The sequence below is a fragment of the Triturus cristatus genome, chromosome 5_1 (assembly GCF_964204655.1).
Source record: "Triturus cristatus chromosome 5_1, aTriCri1.1, whole genome shotgun sequence".
In the NCBI taxonomy this organism is placed as follows: Eukaryota; Metazoa; Chordata; class Amphibia; order Caudata; family Salamandridae; genus Triturus; species Triturus cristatus.
In genome coordinates this window covers 158672351-158695669 of record NC_140587.1, presented here as the reverse complement: position 1 = coordinate 158695669, position 23319 = coordinate 158672351, and the positions used below count along the sequence as shown (strand labels likewise).

General features: G+C 47.3%; 1 protein-coding gene across 1 annotated transcript in view; it reads left to right on the top strand.

Annotated features, from left to right (window-relative positions):
• The window catches only part of ZC3H3 (zinc finger CCCH-type containing 3), a 1788705-nt gene that overhangs the window by 664365 nt on the left and 1101021 nt on the right, over positions 1-23319 (top strand). The window lies entirely within an intron of this gene.

The window sequence follows — 23319 nt, the reverse complement described above, 5'->3', positions numbered from 1 at the left end:
CAGATTCCAAAATGTACACATTGATCGTTCTTTACTGGCAGAGTGGAGATCCATCCAATAGTCCTGATCCCAGGCACGTTTAGCATCATATTGGGCTTTTTTATAGAATGCCCGGGCATAATATGAACAATGTCTTTTGATGTAACTGCATCTGACAGGGCCTGATAAGCGGTCCTACATGTTTTCCCATACCAATGATCCTCTTTTCTGGGTGGCTTGTTAGATTTAGCATGAGTCTGTTTGATAAAAAAGACCCTGAGTTGGTTAAAGAGGTTTGTATGGATTATATTTGCATTTCCCATATCCTCCTTCTGAGCAATACAATTTTCTAGAGCATTAGTCGCCTTAATGGTTAAATTCCTAATAGTTAAAATCTGCTTCTCATTCCTTAGACAATTAACCCATTTGACACGCCTAGAGTCATTTGATTGGACAATTTCCACCTTCCTCGAAGGAACCTCCTGACGATTAGACTTAAATAATTTGAATGATAGGAGTAGGGGGTCATGGTCACTTTCCACCCTTTCCACCACCATCATATCCTTAATACTAGACCAATTTTCTTTATTGGTAAGTATATAATCAATGCGGCTTTTACGAAGCCCATTATTAAACGTAAAAGCCCCATGTTTGTCAGAAGCTGATCTACCATTAATTGCACGTAGCCCTTGTCCAATACATAGTACCTTTAACTGAAGTGCAGCCTCAGTCCATTTTTTAATTGGCGAAAGTGTCAAATGGGGACTATTCCAGGAACAATCCTCTTCTAAAGTAAGATCGATGTCATGTCACTTTTGCTGTTCTTCATCAAAGCCCTTGTAAAAGCAGCAGCCCTACATCTACGCTCCCAGGGTGACTACCACCAAAGTCAGATAATTTAGAATTGTATAGATGATTCTCCTTTCTACCTCAAAGCGTTCTCTGCAGCAGGTTTACAGTGCTTAAACCCATCTCTGCACATTATGCATTCTTGGATTCCCTCATCTTGTTTCAAGTTTAATCCAACAAAAAAAGAATTCGTCCTGAACAACATTGGAAGATTGCACCATCAGATTGTGTCCTGGCTGATGTCATTGCATTTTGATAGATTCGCTGCTTTCATTTCTTGAAATGGAGAATCTCTGGTCTCTCATTGGCACCGTTCTCTCCCATACAAAGCATCTCAACAAAAACATGGCCCAAAGGCCTGGTTCCAAATCAGACTCCTCCACAAGGCAAATGTTTTTATTCTTACTATCCTGTTCACAAAAGTGGTACAAGTCCTTTTCCTCTCTTATGTTGATGTCCTTCATCTGTATCAAGGATGCATTCCATAAAGCCACTGGTGAGCACAAATCACATCATATTACCTCCCCCTTCTGGAAGCTTAAAGATGCAGCCAACTTAAAATCCCTCACTTCCATAAACTGGCCTATCTAGCTTAAACACTCTCTACCAGTTGTGGTCAGTCAACACCAACGAAATGATTATCGAAACTCCCAGATCAGTTAAACAGAAACATAAAAAAGCAATCCTTTTCATTTGCTACATTCCCTGAAATAGATTCCCCCTACCTCAAGAGAACACCTTACTTCAGTCCAACTCAGGTCACTGTTTTTCTCAGCTCATCTCTCCAGATTGTAGTATTTCCTTTCCTCCTCGGCTTTCAATTTTTTTGTTTATTCCTCTTAACGCTTTTAAATGCTCTGTCGGCTTCTCTCCCCAATTCCAGAAACTTGTGGTATTTCCTGAATCCTCTAACCATGTTCTTTTTCTTAATAAAAAGCTCCATTTCCCAGAAGTCTGTTGAATATGTGAAAAAATTATTCCCTTTTTGTAACGTAATTCTTCATCCCTCTCCTATCCCTCTCCTCTGTTTCTGTCCGTTTTTGTCCTATAGTCTTCTCCTTTCATGCCCAGCTGTTAGCTGGCTGTTTCGTGTGTTTTCTTACCATTATGCTAGCGCTGGCAGCGCTGCCCAAATGCATGTACCCAGTTGTGACTGGCTTTAAGAGTCTGTGTAGCTGAATGGAGAAAGTATAGTTTTTGTTATTCATATCTTTTTATTTTATATTCCATAATATTTGCATGTGGGTGTGCAAAAACAGGAACACTCAGCAGTGTTATCCTCGTCTACCCCAATTATCACTGCAGTGTGGATCCATTCAGTGCTATAGCAGTGTGCTAAAATGGAGCTCACCCTTGGGTGCGGCACTCCTGTACAGCTGTTAGAAATAGACATGTTACTGTTACTGTTGAAAAACATTAATCACGCTATAACTTTGATCAAATTTGTCTGAGCGGCACTTCTTTAGACTGCATGATTTGGACAAAATAGTTACCCGGATCTCTTTTTCACCCATCTCAGAGGTTTAATGAATTAATTAGATCCAAATTAAAAAACTGATTCTGGGTGTAAAAATATTGAAGTATAGACTTTTAATGGTTACCTGAGCTGCAAACTCAGAGGCCCCATGTCCAAGAATGACCTACGTTTATGAAAGAGTAGCAGCCCGCTTGTCTTATTGAAGACAGACTTTTCGTTATTGGAACAACCACAGGTGGGGTTTGGTGATATTTTACAGACTTCTTAAAATGACTAGGCGAAATGCAGGGTCAGAGGTGTAATAGGGGCCCATGCATAACATGGCCTCTCTAACCTGCCCTAAATGTAAAAAAAATCAAAATTGTTGCTATGACTTAGCACCAGTGGGAAACAAATGCTGTTTCTTGCTGTTGCTGTGTCATGAAAGACTTATAGGCTGCTTAGAAAGGGCTCGCTGAGAGCCTGTTAGTGCAGTGCTAGCTCTCTGCTCTGATAGGGAGCACGGCTTAGGGCGGCGTAAAGGGGAGGCGGTTGTTTGGCAGGAAGTTAGGGATTTTTTGCAAATTTGGGACAGGGCCGGAGGACATGTTGTGTGATCCCCCATTACTCCTCAGCAATACGTGCCAGTCGACAGCACGGGCAGATGAATTTCAGGGCTTTACATAACATAAATTTATGATTGGGTAAAACACTGAATTACAGAATGTTTTTCACCTTGGGGTTCTGACTGACCTCATAAGTTGAGCTTCGCTCTTGTTGTCTACTTGATGTCCCTCAGAATGCCTCAAAGAAAAACATCCCTTATTTTCCGTTACCCCTTTGTAATTCTATATGTTATGTACAATTTGCACGGAGAACCACTTGCTCAAATGCCAGATTCTAAGTCTAGTCATTCATTGCTATGGTGTAGAAACTGTGGGGATCAAAACTTGGTGTGGGAACCTATGGGAATTAAAACTTGTTTCTCCGTTTCTACACCATAAAGGAATTCCATGACACCTGAGAGAACTCTCAGAGAGCCTATCAGCTCAGCCCAGGCCCTCTGCTCCTCTGGAGAGCAGAGAGCACGGCTTTGATGAGGGAGGGAAGACCCGCAGGGCGGGTGCCGAGAGGAAAGGTATTATTATTATTTTACCACTAAAGACAGAAGGGAAGGCTATGGTATGTATAGCTCTCCCCAGTGTAGCAGTTGAAAGCAGGGGCAGATGATGTTGAGGTTCTTGCACAATATAATTTGCATAGATAAATAGACACGTCTAGGATGTCATCTTCTGTACTCTCTCTCCACAGCTCTGACTGAACGTCGAGCTTCACCACCAACATTCTATAGATATTCACTCAACAAGCATCTGCAAACAGGCCTACACTACTTAGTGTAATCCTCGTGCCCAACTCCTCCAAACCCTAAGTGCACGCCCTGTTTACCTCTGTCACCTCAGTTGTGCAGCGCTACCCACATAACACCTGCTCAAATTAAAGACCGTCAAGGGTGACAGCTGCTACTGTGGTTTGCCATTTGATTCCGCTGCAGAGGCGTGTGGCTTCGTGTCTAGGAAGTCCAAACGGCAGTGACAGAAAAAATTGAAGATAACCAAGTAGCAGGTTGCTGAAGGGCTAAGCATGAGACTAGGGTTAAACCGTGTGATGTCATCAGGAGTAAAAGCATGTATGATGTCACTTCTGCTATCCCGGACACTTAGCATTTTGATCCATTGGCGTCCATATTTATTTTCTGTAAAGAACACTTTCATTATTGCCCCCATGCTTTGTCTGCACAAGGCCTTCTTAGTCCTTCTTCCATGTCAGTTATCCCAATAGCTCTACAGCGCTGATCCTTCCTCTGTTTGCTCTTCCAATCCTGTGCCCCGCATTAAATATAGCCTCTGCGGCCTGAAAATTATGGGAGCATATTTTAAATGAATTTCACTCTTCTTTTTTCTAATATTTTTGTTTTAAATAGATTTATAAGCAGCTCTGGGGTCCTTTGCACAAATTTATGAAGATAATTCGCACTCTCTCGATAAGCTGGAATTTACACCTGCTATTTCCATATTAATTCTCCTTGCTAAGTGGATCTAATTTTCTTCCGTTCTTCTATCTAGTGAGCGTGGCCTTTCCTAATGCAATTTCCCCCTCCGTAAATCACTGTGATCGGGAGTCATGATCGAGTTAAATTAACTTAAATTAATTTACTTAATAAGAGCTCCAGATGATTGTGAATGAGGTTAAGATTTATTGATTCTCCGCCGCGCTCCCGCCCACCCCGACCTTATCTCTTTCGGCTTAGCCGCCTTATCGCGCGCTGCTAGGGACCTGGAATGTGGCTTTTCAAATTATGATTTTTTTGAGGCGGGGAGTACATCCTAGGTGCAGGATAACGCTTTGTGTTCGCAGCAGTATGCCGCCTCGCGGATATAAAGGGGCGCCGTTTAACAATCCGCCGTAAGTGCTTTTTAAGTGAACGGGATGTGTCTGGCATGATACCTTTTAAATGAAAATTGTTTGCCGCGCGATTAGGGCGCGCGCTCTGAATCTGAATAGCACCTCTGAGGGCGAAGCGCGCGGCTGTCACAAGGTTTGGAGCCGTTTAAGGCCTTGGATTCTGGTTTTTGTTTACGGGTTTGTTCTGCGGGTCTTGCAGGTTCATACTCTTTAGAAAACGGCGCTTTTAATTAGGATTGAAAATTCTGTCCCTGTTCAAGTGTTTAATTCATAGACATAAAGAACGGCCTTTGAGGTTTTGACCTCACACTGAGGTTATCAAATGTTACACCAGCCAGACTAACAAATACCCATTTTATAAGTTTGCTACAAAACTTGCCTGACACTGAAATGTCACCAGAGGACTGTTAGTCGATGGGGCCTACTTCATTGGATCCTGTATCCAAATGCGCTTCAGTATTCCATGGTCAGCAAACAGAACTTCAGGCTAGCCAATCAGAGACGAAGCTCAGCAGTGGAACAGATGTGAGGCTCAAATCGTGCCCTTTCTCAAACCCGCACCGGCCAGGCTCAGTCTCGCAGCGGCGGCTCCTTCGCTAGGGCGGAGGAGCGTTGCCTCACTGCTCTGGGAGCTGTTTAAAAAGGAATACTAAAATGATAATAACTAATGGTATTATCATTTCAGTTTTCTTCCTGCTTAGGTGCGGGAGGGGGGACCCAGGGGGTGCAGGGCGCGAGCCAGGTCTCCCCCTGGGTGGCTTCGCACAATGGAGCGGCCACCCAGGTGCCAGGGTAGAGGGTTGATTAGGGGCGCGAGGCGCGCCGAAGGTAATAAGTAGGGGGAGGCAGGGGCGGGAAAATCACTGGGCCCTCGGGAGCGGGGAGGAGGGGCTGGTTTACTCTTTTTGTCCAGCGTACCATACCGTAGGCCTACCTAGGCAGAATGACGTCACAGGAGGCGGTGCGGGAAGCGGTCCGGGTGCTCTGCGAGGCAGGCAGAAGCGACCTGCTGAAGCCGGGAGTCGCTGGCCAGGCGTGGGTGGGCCTGACACGGGCGCCGCGGAAGGCCAGCAGCGGGGTCGCGAAGGCGGTGGCGGCCTGTTTATCCCCGGGGCAGGCAGCAGCTATGGAGGTCCCGCAAGTTCTGGAGGTGGGTCTGGAACCGGCCCGTGTTGAAGGGGAGGAGGCGCAGGCTGGCCCTTCCGATGAGGTGTCCGCATTGTCCCAGGTACGTGCGCCCGCCTGCTTTACTGTGGCTGGGAGGCGCGCTACAGTGCGGGGAAGGCGGGGGAGGTCCCTGGCATCGACCGGGCTTCGTGGGAGGAGCGCTGGGGGCAGGGCCGGCGGGCTGCCTATGCGTGCTACACGCGGACGAAGGGCGAAGAGTTGTATTGGGCTGGAGTCCCCCGGGCCTGTGCAGGAGCAAGTTACCCCACCGCTGGCTGGGTCTGAGAGTGCGGGGTGGCAGTGCAGCACGCAATTGGTGCAGCTAAATGGGCAGAATTTTCTGTTGAGCCCGGCACCTGCCTTGCCTGTGCTGGTGAATACGGACCTCACCTCTGAGGGCCCCTCTGGGGGGACATCGGGGATATGGTCCCTGCAAAGTGTGGAGGGAGCCTCGGGTGTGGTGGGAACGAGGGCAGGCCAAGCTGGAGGAGGCGCGCTGGGGCTGAGGAGTACACATGGAGGGGTGGATTATCAGCAGTTGCCGGGCCGATCGCCCGCATTATTGGGCGCATGCCCCCTGGTTTCGCCGGTTGATTTCAGCGGCCGGACTACGGAGAGGGGATCTGTCGGGGTGTCAGGGCTCAAGCCAGGCGTTCTTCCTTTGTCAGGGGTTACCACACCCAGGGTACCGGATTCTCAGGTGGGCCAGTGGGTCTGGGTGGGCAGTGGGGGTGCCCCGGGAGTTGGTAGGAGTGGGTTGTTGGGAGATGGGGAGTTTGCTGAGGGCGAACAGGAACCACAGGGTTTGAGCGGCTTCCAGGAAGATATACCGGTTTTAGCCACACGGCTTGCGGCCGGCCAGCGTTCCAGACGGATGGAGCACACTGCGGCTCTGTCTGGGGGGCCTACTACAGGAGGGCGATCTGGAGCGGATCTCCTTTCTCAGTTGGGTCACCCTTCTGCTCACACGGATGCACAGTGGCATTTAGGTGCGGGGAGTGGGAGCTTTTTGGGCAAGATGGGGAACAGTGGGGCGCCTTCGGGTGTGTTGGAGACATTGGGGAATATGGAAGTGGACAATGAGGAATTGGAGGATGGGGAAGTGAGAGACGGGGATGGTGCCGGGGGGAAAAAAGTGGGGAAAGCGGTGAAGGGGCAGAGGGGTTTTGTGGGGCAACCAAATGTGCTTAGTTTTTTGCAGACGTCTAGTGCGGACAATGCAACGGACCAGGCTCTGGAAGATACCATTCGCAAGCAAGCAGCATGGCCCGTCAACACTCTTCGACCAGCTCCTTTGCCTTCAGGTACTACGGGGTGGTGGTCGGTTTGGCAACAAGGGGGTCAACCACCAAAAGCGACCAGGTCTATTGGTACTGGGGGAGATACTTTGGGGGACAAGACAGTGTCTGCGCAGCAAGGTTCCTCCTTGGGTGTGGGGAAGGGGGGGGGTTGCCCCCGTCCCTGGGTCTCAGCCTCTTCTGGAGCAAGGTAAAGGGGTCCCGGAGGTAGTGGAGGAAGATAAAAATATCCACAAGAAATTGCCGTATATGGGGATTGCCATGCCGTTGGGCTCACATCTATCTGATAAGACAAAAAACAGGATTTGGAGACATGAGTTTGTGGATGTTTTTAAACTGTTGCACCGTGATATTCAGGCAAAGGAGGGCTCCAAGGAGGAGGAGTGGGAGCTGGCGAGGCGTCCCAGGGTGCCTAAGAATATTGAGAACTGGTCGTCTGCTTTCCTGATATATGCCAGTGTATATTGTGAAAAATACCCAGATAGGGCGGTAGCGATTTTCAAATACATGGATATTATTCGGAAGGCTCAGAGTTACTTTGGGGGTTTTGCGTGGCTGTCTTATGACGAGGAGTTTAGAGCCCGTCTAAGTGTGTCTCAGGACAGACCTTGGGGTGATGTGGATTCCGAACTGTGGCTTCAATGGATGGCGTCTTCTCAGCCGCCGGCTACTACGCACACGGCTAGTGGTTTACCTATATCCTATCGGCCCTTTCCCGCTCGTCCCGCCCAGCCTGGGGCTGGGTTTGGAGGCAGAGGTCAGACCCCTATTTTTGGAGCCTGTTGGAATTTCAACAGGGGTTTCTGCAATAGGCAGTTTTGCCGCTATAAACATGAGTGTTCCCAGTGTGGTGGAAGGCATCCCCTCACGCAATGCTTCGCCGGCCAGAGGTTCAGTGACATGGGGAGGGGACAGAGGGGAAGGGGCAATGCTGTCCAGTTTGCAGGAAAGGGGTCCTACTCCGGTTAAGGTGGAGGTTCTGGGGCAATGGTTGCAGGAGTATCCTGATGTTGAGGCCGCCAGTAGGCTGTTTTGGGGTTTCAAGGAAGGTTTCAAGATAGGTTACCAGGGGCCTAGACTGGGTAGGTGGTCTGATAATTTGAAGTCAGCTAAGGAGTTGCCACAGGTGGTTCAGCTGAAGTTGCAGGGTGAAGTAGACGCCGGAAGAGTTGTTGGTCCTTTTTCCAACTGTCCAATGCCCAATTTGATTGTATCTCCACTGGGGGTGGTCCCTAAAAAGAAAGCGGGGGAATTCCGTATGATACACCACCTGTCATGGCCTGAGGGCTCCTCCATTAATGATTTCATCTCGCCCGACGATGCCTGTGTGTCATACGCTTCGGTGGATGATGCCTTGCGTTTGGTTAGATCGGCAGGGAGGGAGACGCAATTGGCCAAGAGTGATATCCAGTCTGCTTTTAGGCTGTTACCCATTCATCCTTCTGATTTCGAACTGTTGGGGATGCAGATGCAGGGAGCCTTTTATGTAGATCGAATGCTTCCTATGGGCTGCTCTATCTCTTGTGCCCTCTTTGAGCTTTTCAGCTCATTTCTGCAGTGGCGATTCACTCAGGTTACTGGCCATGCCCTCATTTGTCATTATTTAGATGATTTTCTTTTCATTGGAGTTAAGGGTACAGGTCAGTGCCAGGGAGCTCTGCGGGCTTTTCAGACGCTGGCGCAGGAGCTGGGTGTGCCATTGGCCCCGGATAAGACAGAGGGTCCCAACACGACGATGGTTTTTCTGGGTATTGAAATAGACACCATTGCAATGGTAGCAAGGTTACCAGCGGAGAAAGTTCAAGAAATCTCTGCATTTTTGTCATCTGTGATTGACGAGCGCAAGTTGGAGCTCAGGAAGGTGCAGAAGCTGTTGGGTTATCTAAACTTTGCATGCAGGGTTGTCCGGGCTGGGAGGACATTTTGCAGGAGGTTGGGCATGGCTATGTCTGGGGCTTTTCTTCCTCACCACAGAGTGCGTATTTCAGCGGCTACGAGGGCTGATCTGGCTATATGGTTGACATTTCTAGCAGAGTTTAATGGGGTGTCTTTGTTTTTTGCGGATGAAGACATGATTTGGCAAGTGCAGATCTACTCGGATGCCTCTGGTGCGCATGGATTTGGCGTATTTTGGGAGGGCCGCTGGTGCGCTGAGAGTTGGCCACGGCATTTGGATGTCACAAGGGCGCAGTATTGCTTTTCTTGAGTTTTTTCCACTTTTGGTTGCTCTATATGTCTGGGGCGATGAGTTTCAGAATCGTTCCGTGCTTTTCCACGTTGACAATTTAACGGTGGTTCAGTTGATTAACCAGCAGAAAGCCAGGGATTTGAGAGTTTTACGCTTGCTGCGCGCTTTTATGCTCAAATGTTTACAGCTCAATGTTGTGTTTAAGGCGCGTCATATCCCGGGTGTGCATAACAGTATAGCAGACTCTCTGTCTCGTTTACAGTGGGCGAGATTTCGCAGGCTGGCTCCTGGGGCGGAACACACCAAGACGCCAATCCCGCAGTGTGTCTGGGAGTGGGGGGATTGAGACTTGCCGCTTTTGTGGAAAACTCCATAGCGGCTTCTACACGACGGAGTTATCAGCAGGCGTGGAGAGAGTTCTTGAGCTATGGTAAACTGTGTGCTGAGAATAGGGGGAGTTGGACCGATGCTCAGTTGGTGCTAGGTTTTGTGTTACACTTGATTGACAAAGGCCTCTCGCATACTACTATTTCTGGCAAGTTGGCGGGGGTTTCTTTTTACGGGCAATTGTGGTGGGGGCGGGATTTGGTTCAGGGGGTTTTGGTGAAAAGGGTCCTCAAAGGCTTAAGCAGGGTGCAGGCGGGGACAAAACAGTTACGAAGGGCGATAACTTATGATTTGCTGCAAGGAATGCTGCGGCAGTTACCTTTGGTATGTTACGATGAGTCTGAGTGCAGGCTGTTTAGATTATGTTTCTTATGGTTGTTTTTTGGGGCTTTCAGAGCCTCTGAACTGCTTGGGCTGCGTAATAGGCCAGGTATCCGCAGTGATGAGGTATTTATTGAGGGGCACAGGTTGAGCCTGTGGCTGAGAATGTCAAAGACGGATCAGCTGGGCAGGGGTAAATGGGTTTTCTTAAACCGAAGTGAGGATGGTTTGTGCTGCCCGGTAGGGGAATGGGAAAGTTTCAAGACTTCTAGTGGTTTGGCCATGGGGCTTGTGTTTTGCCACGCCTCAGGGCAGCCTATTTTGGTGGCTCAGTTGCTAGCGGTCATGAGAAAGGTACTTCTTCTTTTAGGGGAAAACCCTTTATGTTTTGGGACACACTCTTTCCGGATCGGGGCGGCTACAGAGGCGGCCAGGTTGGGGTGGTCCTGGGCAGACATACGCCGTATTGGGAGGTGGAAGTCCAAATGTTGTGAGAAATATGTGCGGAAAGTCTCTGCATAGCTTCTCGTTTTTTTTTTCTTTGGTTAATCATTGTTTTTCTGTCTAGGTCTGGCTCCGGGGCCCGTAAGTTTGAAAAAATCGACATGGATAGTAGGACACTCCTTCGTTAAATGGGCTGCAATCTATGCCGAACAGCAGATGTGTGGGCGTTCCCTTGGACTGTGCAGTGCCAACCACGAGGTGGTATGGAAAGGGAAAGGGGGAATGCGTTGGGGGGGTTTGTTTCCATTGCTGGCCACGATGTGCTCTGGAAGGGGACCGCCGCATTTGCTCATTCTTCATTTGGGTGAAAATGACCTCGTTGATTTGTCAGGGCTGTCATTAATAAAGTTGATGAAACAGGATTTGGAAGTCCTCCGGGCTACCTGGGAGAGTACTCAGTTGATCTGGACGGAGTTCATTACAAGGTTGCACTGGAGAGGAGCACGGCATCATGCAGCAATGGAAAAGGCGAGACGAAAGGTTAATCGCACTATGAGACATTTTTGTGCGGGTCATGGGGTGCAGGTCCTAGCTCACCCCAACATTAAATGCACGGAAGGGTATATGTTTCGGGAGGATGGGGTACATTTATCTACAATGGGGCAAGCATATTACCTGCTGGAGTTGCGAGATTTGATTGCAAAAATTTGGAAGGAACAAATATGGTGCGCTTGAAAAGGGGTTGTGCACGGCCATTAAGTGGCGGGGTGGGGCAGGAAAACTCTGTGGGTTTTCCTGGATGGCGGGGTTTTTGCTGGGGGGGTGGGCAGCCTTGAGCGGGTTAGCCTATCCTCCAACGGGGGAGGGGGGGGGAGCAGTCACGTGATCAGGAAATGAGAAGTAGGGGAAAATGCACACAGGGGTCGGGATTCTGTTTAGGGGTAGGGTTTGTACATTGGGGGTTAGGTTTGGGGTGATTCGAGGACAAACTGTGGAAAGTTATTGCATTGCAAAAGTTATGATTTGGCACCTGTCTTAATAAAGTGGCCTTTTTTGCTAACAAGTAAGTGGTGGTTGGTGATTTATTGTGCGAGGGGGGACCCAGGGGGTGCAGGGCGCGAGCCAGGTCTCCCCCTGGGTGGCTTCGCACAATGGAGCGGCCACCCAGGTGCCAGGGTAGAGGGTTGATTAGGGGCGCGAGGCGCGCCGAAGGTAATAAGTAGGGGGAGGCAGGGGCGGGAAAATCACTGGGCCCTCGGGAGCGGGGAGGAGGGGCTGGTTTACTCTTTTTGTCCCACCCACCCACCCTCTGGTTTATTAGCATTGTTTCTTCAACAAATTTTCCTGGTGTTGGCATTACACCGACGTTCTTTTTCCTTTTGCCACGATAAGACAGGTTTTTCTTGTGTTTTGTTTCTCCGGCTGTATAGTGTCCTGGGTAGGCGGGGTTTTTGCTGGGGGGGTGGGCAGCCTTGAGCGGGTTAGCCTATCCTCCAACGGGGGAGGGGGGGGAGCAGTCACGTGATCAGGAAATGAGAAGTAGGGGAAAATGCACACAGGGGTCGGGATTCTGTTTAGGGGTAGGGTTTGTACATTGGGGGTTAGGTTTGGGGTGATTCGAGGACAAACTGTGGAAAGTTATTGCATTGCAAAAGTTATGATTTGGCACCTGTCTTAATAAAGTGGCCTTTTTTGCTAACAAGTAAGTGGTGGTTGGTGATTTATTGTGCGAAGGGCTGTCCAGCGCAGGGTCCAGGAGGAGGAGTGTTAAGCACACTCTAAAGTGTGCATGACATTCGGTCCAGCCAAACATGCACACTTTGCATGTTCCCCACCAGGCAGTAATGCACAGCCTGGTGAGAAACATGCACAGCCTCCCAGTCCTCTCTGAGTGCCGAACCACAGCCAGTGCTCAGACCAATCACACAGCTGCTGTAAGGCAGCGCTGTTATTGGCCAGGGTTTTCTGGGAGGCTGTGTGCTTCATATTGCGAAGACGACGAAGGAGAGGCCGCGGCCGGCACCACCCAGGTAAGTCCTGCCCCTCGGAGAAAAATAAAATGGTAATGAAGTTAATTCATTACCATTTTATTTTTCTTCATCCCGTCCCAAACGGAGCATCAGGACGGGGGCGGGGCTGCGGCAGAATGACAGCAGCAGATAGAGCAGGGCACTTTCAGTTTTAGGTGCGCATTTCTTTTTGCCGGACGTTTTGTGGCAGCCAGCCACACGTGCGCACTTTAAACCTCTCTAACCCAGCTGTCTTAAGGCAGCTGGATTAGAGAAAGCCAAAGCCTCCAGAGCGCTGTGGAGCTCAGAGTGAGGCCACTCCCACTAATTCTAGCACTACTCTCATTTTTTTTTTTTTTTTTGGCGTTTTATATAGCGCTTACAAGACCCAAAGGGGGGTATCAGAGCGCTTTACAGCATACATGTAAAAGAAACAAACATTTGAATACAGTGAGTAGCATCAGAGTGCTGGAGGTCCTATAGATCGAGGTCATTGACCAGATGCATAGAGATGACGCTTGAGGAGAAATTCTTTTAGTTGTCTCGTGAAGGAGGGATTGGTTCTGATGTGGATGGGGAGAGAGTTCCAGAATTTTGGGGCGTTCCCTGAGAAAGAGCGTGAGAGGGCTTTTTCTTTTTGTCTTTTTGGGGGGGATTAAGAGGAGCGAGTTGGAGCTTGTTAGGTTTCTTTATTGTCCAGCTTTTGTGAGTTTGGCTGCGAGGTTGTCCGGTTTGCCTGTGTGTAAGGCTTTATAGGTGAGACAGGCAGCTTTGAAAGCACAGTGAGCTTCGATGGGTAACCATTTTAGGGTCTGTAAAGCAGGGGTGATGTGGTCGTATTTCTTGGTACCTGTGACCATTCTTGCCGCTGCGTTCAGGGTGGTTCTCATGGGGGCTATGTGTTTTTTAGCTGTCACAGTTAGCGTGGCATTTCCATAGTCAAGTCTGGACAGAACTAGAGATTGGGTTGCGATTTTTAGGTCATTGGGGGGGTATGAAAGGTTTGATTTTGTTGTGGAGTTTTAGGCTGTAGAGAGCGCTTTTTGCTGTGGAGTTTATGTGGGAGCTCATGTTGAGATTTGAGTCTAGAGAGATCCCTAGTGATTTAGCTGTTTTCGCTGGAGTAAGTTTGCACTTTGGAGAGTCAAGGTTGTTTATCCATTCTTGGATCTGAGGGGGTTGTTCATGATTGGAGAAGACAAGGATTTCGTTTTTTTCTTGGTTGAGTTTGAGGTGGTTGAGTGTTAGCCAAGTGTCTACTTTAGAGAGTGTTGAGTTGAGTCGGAGGATGTCATCGAGGGAGGATACCTTGAGGTACAGCTTGGTGTCGTCAGCATAGAGGTGGTATGCGATGTTTGCTTTTTTTAGAATGGCAGTGAGCGGTTTCATGTAAATGTTGAAGAGTGTAGGGGAGAGAACTGAGCCCAGAGGGACACCTCGAGTTGAGGAGGAGGTGTCGGACATCGAGTTTTTGATCTTTATGATTTGGGAGCGGTTATGAAGAAATGAGGAGAACCATTTTAGGACGTTGCCATCTGCTCCGATACGCTTTTGTAGGGCGTCTAGGAGTAGTGTGGTCAACCGTGTCAAAAGCAGCAGATAGGTCGAGGAGGACAAGTAGGCAGCATTTGTTAGAGTCAAGGGAGTTGTGAATGTCATCGGTTATGCTCAGTATAGCGGTTTCTATCCTGCATCCCTTTCTGAACCCAGATTGGTGTGAGTCAAGTAGGTTATTAGATTCCAGGTGTTGGTTCAGTTGGGCGAGAACGCATTTCTTCAGGATTTTAGCTAGGAAAGGAAGGTTGGTCATGGGCCTAAAGTTTTTGAGATCATTTGGGTCAGCATCGGTTTTTTTTCCAGAAGGGGGATGACTTGGCCTTGTTTGAGGCAGTCGGGCATCAAACCATTGTTTATGGAGCTGTTGATGATCTTCGTCCACAGTGGGGTTAGGATGGGGTTCAGGTTCTTCGCCAGGGAGGCGGGGAGAGGGTCTGCATAGTGGTTGGAGGGTTTGGAGTTGGCAATCACCTTGGAAATGACCTCTTCGGAGAGGTTTGAAGTCCTTCCAACGCTTGGGGGAAGATGGTGATCTTGGGTGAGCGCTTATTTTGGTGGTTGACAGAAGGGGGGTCTCGGCTTTGGGGAGAAAGCAGTGAACTAGGGTTGGGTTAAGTCTTGTGGGCGAGGATTTGCTGTGTTCTGATTAAGGGTGAACGTCTAGGAAGAGCTCGATATTGGTGATTTTGTCATTGAAGAATTTGGCCAGGTTATTGCACTGAAGTTTGGAGGCGAGGGGTTAGCTTTGGTGGATTTGGAGGTCTGTTTCTGGATGATGTCAAAAAGTTCTTTGGGGCGGGTTTTGGCTTTGTCTACTGTACTTCGGAAAAAAGAGGCTTTTTCCTTGATAATGTGCTTTTTGTAGTTACTGCATTCTATTCTGAGCTGGGAGAGGCTGGTTGAGGATGGGTTTCCTCTCCAGAGTCTCTCCGCGGCTCTCAGTTTTCTCCTTTCTGAGTTGAGGTCTTTGTTGAACCAGGCTCGGAAGGGGATCTCTCTGACTCTTTTCAGTTTCAAGGGGGCTAGTTGGTCAAGAGCAGTTGTCATTATCCTGTTGTACAGAGTAGTGAGCTCGACCGTGTTGAGGTTGTCTGTGGAGGGTGGGAGAAGTGATGTTATGGTTTCTTCAAGGACACGGAGGTGGATGGCCTTGAGGTTTCTGCTCCTTTGATGTGTAGTTTGTGTTTTGACTGGTGGGCTGCGGTTTGATTGATGTTGAAACTAATGATGTGGTGGTCTGACCAGTCGATTGGGAGAACGTTAAGAATGGTTATTGTTTCATTTTTGGCTATGATTGCATCTAGGGTAGAGCCCTTGTTGTGGGTTTGACCCTTGCAGTGTTGGGTGAGTTCATTTGTGAGCAGGAGTTCATTTAGTGACTGTATAACAGTGTCCTTTTCATTATTCCAGGGGAGGTTGAAGTCACCCAGTATGATGTTGTCTGTGTTGGCTAGGGAGCAATGAGTAAGTAGGTCCGATATTTGTTCTCCGAATGCAGGTGAATTTCTTGGGGGGTGGTAGATGAGATGGCATTTTGTTACTTTGTTGTTTTGACGTGTTATGTTGGTGTTGAGGTATTCGAAGGTAGAGAAGAAGTGAGTTTTAATTTCAGCTATATTGATGTTGTTCTTATGGATGATGGCAATGCCGCCACCTTGTTGGTCTATTCTGTCTTTTTTGATGATGGACTAGCCCGGGGGTACTAGAAGGTTAAGGAGGGGATATGATATTTCATTGAGCCAGGTTTCAGTGAGGAACGCAATGTCAATGTTGTGGTTCAGTATGGTATCAGCCAGCTCTATTGCGGATCTGCAGTTTATAAGCATGCAGTTTACATTGTCGCTGTTGGAATGGTTTTGGGGGACGGGGGGGCTTGGGGAATGGTTGTGTGTTCGGAGGGCAGTCTTGTGGACCTAGGATGGCTATTGGCTCTACCTATTCCAGTGATTACCTGAATGTTGGAGGGGGGGATTGAGTTGTTCTGGGGTCGTAGGATTTGGCCAGTGTTGTTGCCTCTCCCACGGACATCTCAGGTTTTATGGCACGACACGGAGGCCAACATTATGCAAATTCTCTTTAATTGCCACAGCTCAGCAGTAACAATGAAGAGAATATAGACCTTGTGAACATTCGAGAAATAGTATAAAGTCCATGAGCACACAGCCATCATCCTTCTTTGTTGCTGCTGCTCACAGAGATAAGTACCCTCATTTCATTTGTTAATACTTTCATGTATTTATTGAAATTTTTTATGGTTCTTTTTATAATTAATGCTTGTACCTTTATATCTCGCATGACTGGGTCCTATTGACCCTACCATGCGTTTATTTTCTCTAAAATGAATCTCTCCTTTGAGCTTTCCATCTCTATGAGTCTTTCTACATCCTTGTCTTCGAAAATCACCCTGTCACTCTCTATTTGTCTTTGCGCCGCGACGATCTCGCCTAGTGACCTTTCCGCTCACTTTTCCACCTATGCGCATTTTAAAATTGTGAACGTGAGCAAATATGCGCCTTTGGAATTTGTGGACGCCAGCACAAGCGTTGCCTAGCAACGCTCTGAACACGATCCAGGCCTGCCCTTTCTTCCGCGTGCCTGCCTATTTCACCCCGAGCCGTGCCACACGCTGCGGTGACTTTCCGGGCTTACCTTGTCTTCCTACCGTCCACACAAATACTTCCCCGACCTCTACAACACGCGGGTAATCTTCTTCCCCCCACCGCGAGGCGCGTCTTATAATCGCGCGTCGCGAAGAGGGGGAAATTAAAGGAATGGACATTAGTAACAACCACGCACGTAAGAAACGTCCGTGGTTGTCATAGTTTCAACAACAAACACTTGACAGTTGCTTTCTTTTCACGCGATCAATGCAGTTAATGCTGTAACTCGATCGAGAGTTAAACATCTACGCGCGGACAGATCGTTTTAGCAATAATTACCTCATAAACCACTCTTTGGCTATTTATAACCACTACTTGCAAAAAAAAAAAGAAGAGGAAGTTAAGGTAGGAAGATAGGGTTGGACAGACTCCTCTGATTTGTTAATAACCAAATATTTAATAAATAAATAATACATTAATTTATTTAAAGGGGAACGACAAGCTTGATCACACTTATCTTTATACAACTATTCAACCCCTTTTTTCTCATTATGTCTTCCAACCCGGACACCTCATTAGAAGCTAAATTAGACCTAATGTTTTCTAAAGCCATGGATAAAGCCATGTGTTCCTTCAATGAACTTATTAATAAAAAATTTAATGACACCATCAGCAAAAAATTTGAAATGTTTACAAGGGCATGGCCCTCTACTAGCAGCGCGCATAACTTAAGCGCAAAAGAAGGAACAGTTAAGGTCCCAAAGAAAAGAGTCGGAACAGAACAAGCAGGTTTAACCTTAAAAAGAACAAAGGTGTCATCAAAATCGTCTCGATCTCGCTTCCAAGGCGGAGACCAGAACGATGCCCAGGGCATCACAGAAGGGCAAGAGACAGGCCTACAAACCCCTATACATATTGACAGCGATGACCAAAACGAAGCGGAGATAGATCTCTCATGCTCATCAGCCTTTGATTCGGCCTTGAGGTCCAAGAAAACAATTCAATTGATAATCTTGAAGAGGCAAGCAAGGCCTCAGGATCGAAAATGGGTATCACTGACCCTTTTGGAGACAATATGTTCGATCCACTGCTAATAAAACATCCCCTATCTCCTGAATGGCTACCGTCACAACACGTAGCAGACTATATTAACTTCTGGCTAAGAAGGGAGATCCCGAAAGAAGTGAGATCCAGGTTAAGATCGGTATGCCCTCGCCCATCCTTTCCAGACAAAATCGCTTTCACACCTGAACTCGACCCTAAGGTCGTCGTATTTATAGCCAAAGGTGCTAAAGACCCAAGAAAAGGCACAGACAAAAGCCTTAGATCATGTCAAGACCGCCTACTTGAATTAATTGGTCCACTAACTAAAATTTTTGACATGGCGGAAAATGCCTACATTGGTGGTATTCCTATTGATCCCAAGGAACTTCGCGAATGGGTGCAATGATCCATCTGCCTTCTTGGCAATGCAAACACTGCCATATCAAATGAACGAAGGACGGGAATACTCCTTAAAATATACCCCAAAGTAATAGAATTGGCTAACAAAGAGGCAGGACCCACCTCACAAGGACTCCTATTCGGAGAAGACTTTATCCGCGATATGGCCAAATATGTTGGGGCATTCAGCTCGATACAAAAGTCCCAACGCGAAATTAAGAAAGTGTTCCAAGATAACATTTTTGGACGGGCCAGGAGAATGCGGGGTCGATTCCCCGGCCGTGGACAATCCACCTCAAGACCCTTTCTGGGACGAGGACAGAGGTTCCAACAAACATCCTTCTACGGGAATCAAACCTTCTACCCTCAGAGACAACGCAATAGGGGAAGATCATTTCGAGGCAGAGGAAGACCAAAGTTTTCTCAACAGGTAGGTGTATCGACAGACCCTTCAGATACCCCTGTAAAGGGGGGAGGGAGACTAGCCATTTTCTCTGGCAACTGGACATTGATAACCCAAGATCCATGGGTCCTACAAACCGTTCAAGGTTACAAAATAGACTTTATAGACTTTCCCTTCCAATCAGAAATACCCCGCGAAATATTATTTTCCCAAGAACAGAAAAAACTAGTATCTCAGGAAGTCAAGGATCTTCTAGCCAAAGGGGCTATAAGAGAGAGCTCACAAATAGGTTTTATCAGCAATATTTTCCTGGTCAAAAAGGAAGACAAAACACAGAGACCTGTCATAAACTTAAAAAGCCTGAACAGTTGGGTATCCTACCACCACTTCAAGATGGAGGGAATTAATCTCCTCAGAGACGTTTTGAGAAAAGGCGACTGGCTAACACGCCTAGACTTAAAAGACGCCTACCTCACAATTCCCATCTGGCCCCCACACAGGAAGTTCCTCCAATTCACCTGGGAGGAAAAAGCTCTGGGAATTTTCCAGTCTTCCTTTCGGACTGTCATCAGCCCCTTGGTGCTTCACCAAGGTCCTACGTCCGGTAGTGGCATGGCTAAGGGAAAGGGGTGTAAGACTATTGCAAAGTCATCCTGTGCCCTAGGCACCCCCCAACTTTTTGCTGACTGGAACTGGTGGTAACTGACTCTGACTGACCCTGGGCTCTGCCTAACCAGGCCCAGGGCCAGTGCCAAGCTGAAAGGAACACATTAGAATACAGTTAAAACACCCAACATACACTAGGGTACACTATGGTATGGTGGGGTACCCCTGTAATTGGCATGACCTACCCCATAAGCCCCTAGTATCTAATAGGGCAGGGGATTGAACCTACCTAGAAGTCCCCAGTACCCTGGGGTATGGCAGTTTAGAGGCCAGCAGCTTTTTCTGCACTAGCATGTGTGCAGTGCTGAAGTCTGAGGTCAGTTTAAAAGCAGCACTGGGTGCCAGGACTGCTTTGAAACAGTAACTTGCTGGTCAAATTCGACTTTGATGCTAGGAATACCGTAAAAGGAGAATCTGCAATATTTCTACAGATTCAGAACCCCTAGAGTCTCCCCTAGTTGCACAGGGGGTGGGGGGTCCTGTAGAAATTAGGGAAATACTTATAAAATATGTTTTTACAAGCCCTGGTGCTAAAAGACTAGCCCAAGTCATTTTCCCCATTGCTAACCCCATGGCCCATAGGTTAACATGGTAGGAAGTTAATGATTAATAAATATTGATAGGAGAGGACTAGCCGGATCATTCAAAGACTTCCCAGAATGGTAGTAGTAAATCCAACAATATTATATTGTTGAATTTCTCCTAACGTGTACATACAAGAAGTTATAAGACTTTCTTGTTTGTAGTCCAAATTCAGCCTTCCAGTGGTCTGCCCTGATTGGTCAGAGTTAAGTGGATTAACGAGGCTGCTTTGAAGAGGTGATAAAGGACCACTCTGCTGGGAGGGCAGTGTGCTGGTCTATAGGCATGCCAGGCCAGGAGGTGGAGTCGTAAACTATGCTCTTCAAAGGCAGAGGGGAGGCCTGCGTTTCAGTTTCACTCTGACACTCTTGATCAGGAGTCAGGGCTAGGCTTAAGGAAGGTATGTGCAGATGGTAGGGGGAGAGTCCATGGAAATAAGCCATCCCAGGGGGTGTGTTTAGCCAGCTCTTACCTCCTTGCTGGAAAATCAGCCATTATGGATTTGGAAGAATGATGCACTCTAGGACAACAAAATGCCACACTCTGCAGGATGTGGTCATCACTATGAGGAGTTACCCTGCTTTCATTGGTCAGAGGTGACCTGTGGCTTGACCCAGAGAATTTTGAATAAGTATCTGAGAGGGGCAGAGCCCCCCAGATCTGCTGCTTGAAACTTACTGAAGCAAGACGTGCCCTGCTGCGAAGTTCTGCTGTGCAAAGACTTCTAAGGCCTGACCTCTGAAAACTGCACCATCTGAACACTGCAGCCCTGTGGATTACCTTGCTACAAAAGGACTAAGAAGTAAACTCCCTGCAAGCTACAGGTTAACAGAGCTCATCTGGACATCCCCACAAAGAATCCCCAGCCTGGAAAACCGGTGGATTTGAAAGGGTTTTGTTCAAGTGGATTGCGGAATTGAAGTTTCACACTTTCAAGGACCCTCTTGGAGATTCCAGAACCTTGGGCTGTGTGTTGGATACTTTGGGACCCGCAAGCAGAACTTCAGGAAGGAGTTCTAACTGGAACTAGCCTGCTGGAGAAGGCTACACAGTGGTGAGATATTCTCCAGAACCGTTTCTAAAGGTGTGTCCCTATCAGAGAAAACAAAATGACTAAAAGGGGCACTGTTGGTTTCTAAGCCCTAGAAAGTGACTAATCTTTAAAAATTCATATCTCTGGTTCCCTACAGTGGATTTTTTTTCGTTTTGGTGTCATTTAAAAGATAAAAATATTACCTATTTTTATAAATTGGTGTTGGATTTTTATTTTGTGTTGTGTCTTAATTATTTACTGAAATGGTGTTTTTAAATGCTTTACATACCTGTCTTTGAAGTTAAGCCTGTCTGCTCGCAGCAGCCACGTTACCAAGGGTTTAGCATAGGAATAATTTTCTAAGACCTATGCTGGGTCCTATCATGTGTTAGTGGCCTTATTGCCAGTGGCAGACCTACATTTGCCCCTACCAATAACCCACTTTCCAACAAAGACTAATAATCTATCTAGACGACATCCTTATCATTGCTCAATCCAAGACGACAATTTATCAACACACGGACCTTACTATCCGCCTTCGGGAGCATCTAGGCTTCGTCATAAATACAAAGAAATCTTGCATTATTCCTTCTCAAGAAACCCAATTCCTTGGGTTTATGGTAAACACGATATCGGGAGAATTAAAGTTACCAAAGGAAAAGATAAAGAAACTCAAAAAGGAGCTAAAAAAGATTCTTTCTCTGGAATTTTTCCCATTGAGACTTTTAGCGAGAATTCTAGGTCTCATCTCCTCAACCATTCAGGCAATATTTCCCGGCCCTCATCACTACAGGGCCCTTCAGAGACTCAAAGCGAAAGCTTTGAAATCGAGTCTGTCTTACTCCCAGATGACTTCCTTAGACGAAGATTCGAGGAAAGAACTTTCTTGGTGGCTAAAAAATGCAGAAGCCTGGAATGGCAAAGCCACCTTCGGGGAAACCCCAGAATTGATAATAGAGTCGGATACGAGTCTAGAGGGTTGGGGTGCCAGTTGTACCAACTTTTCCACCGGAGGGCGGTGGACACGCGAGGAGAAGAAACTACACATCAACTGCCTGGAACTTTTAGCTGGTTCCTTTGCGGTTCGAAGTTTTACCCAGAACTAGATGAAATGCTCTATAATGCTCCGCATGGACAATGTCTCTGCGGTAAAATACGTCAACAAGATGGGGGCACCACGTTCTAAAGGTTTGAGCGAAATAGCGAAAGTTTTCTGGGATTATTGTTTGAACAAGGGACTGTCAGTCACGGCAGAACACATCCCAGGTTTGAACAACAGCGTAGCAGACTGGTTCTCGAGAAATTTCAGGGACTCCAGCAACTGGAAGTTGAACAGAGGGCTATTCTTGATCATTCAAGACCAATGGGGCCCCTTCGAGACGGACCTCTTCGCAGACAGACTAAACACTCAGAAGGCGAAGTTTTTCAGTTGGAGGCCGGACCCTCAGGCATCAGGAGTGGATGCCTTCCTCCAGAACTGGCAAGGCTTAAGACCATATGCCTTCCAGCCTTTTGTAATGCTTCCACGCCTTCTCTCACACGCTCGCCGATACCTTCAGAGTATGGTGGTAATAACCCCCCTCTGGAGGTCTCAAGCATGGTTCCCGGTCATCTTGGCGATGACGATAGACTTCCCAATCCTAATTCCATCGTTCAGTCGTCTTCTCCTGGGTCCTCAAGGCGAATCCCATCCCCTCCTAGACCAAGAAATCTTAGTCCTCATGGCATGGAAGATTTCAGGTGACAGTGGGAGATCCCTGGCCTTTCACGCGATGCTTTCTGACTCATATCTGAATCTTGGGCATCTGGAACAAGGAAGGCATATCGATTGGCATAGAACAAATGGGTTCGCTGGTGTCTTCAATGACATTACGATCCCATTTCAGCTGATTTAGTTCACGTAGTCAATTTCCTATCGGAGAAATTTGCTTCTGGTCTTAGCTATAGAACCGTTAATGTCTATAGGTCAGCAATAGCTGCAGGTCATTCCCTAATTGATGGTGTTTCTGTTGGTCAATCCCTCTTAACTAAAAAGATTATGAGAAGCATGCGGGTTCTCAATCCTCCAACTCCCAAATATACAGCCTTATGGGACGTGAGAAACATTTTACATCTTATCTCCTCCTGGGGAGATAATGCCTCCCTCTCTCTCAAACGTATTTCTTACAAGCTTACTGTCTTACTTTGTTTGGTTTCCTTTAGACGTACATCAGATGTCAAAGCTTTAGATGTTACTAGCAGAGCTTATCAACCAGAGGGAGTTTGTTTTTTATCTTAGAAAAAGGACCAAAACTATGTCCTCCTCTATCTTCTATCCTTTCTTTCCTGAGAACGAAAGTTTGTGTGTTGTCAAATGTCTTAAATAATATAAAAACAGAACTGTTTGCTTGAGAGGAACTGATACACAACTTCTGATCTCCCATAGATCTCCTCATAAGCCAGTTTCTTCTCCCACTCTCGCGAGATGGGTGAAA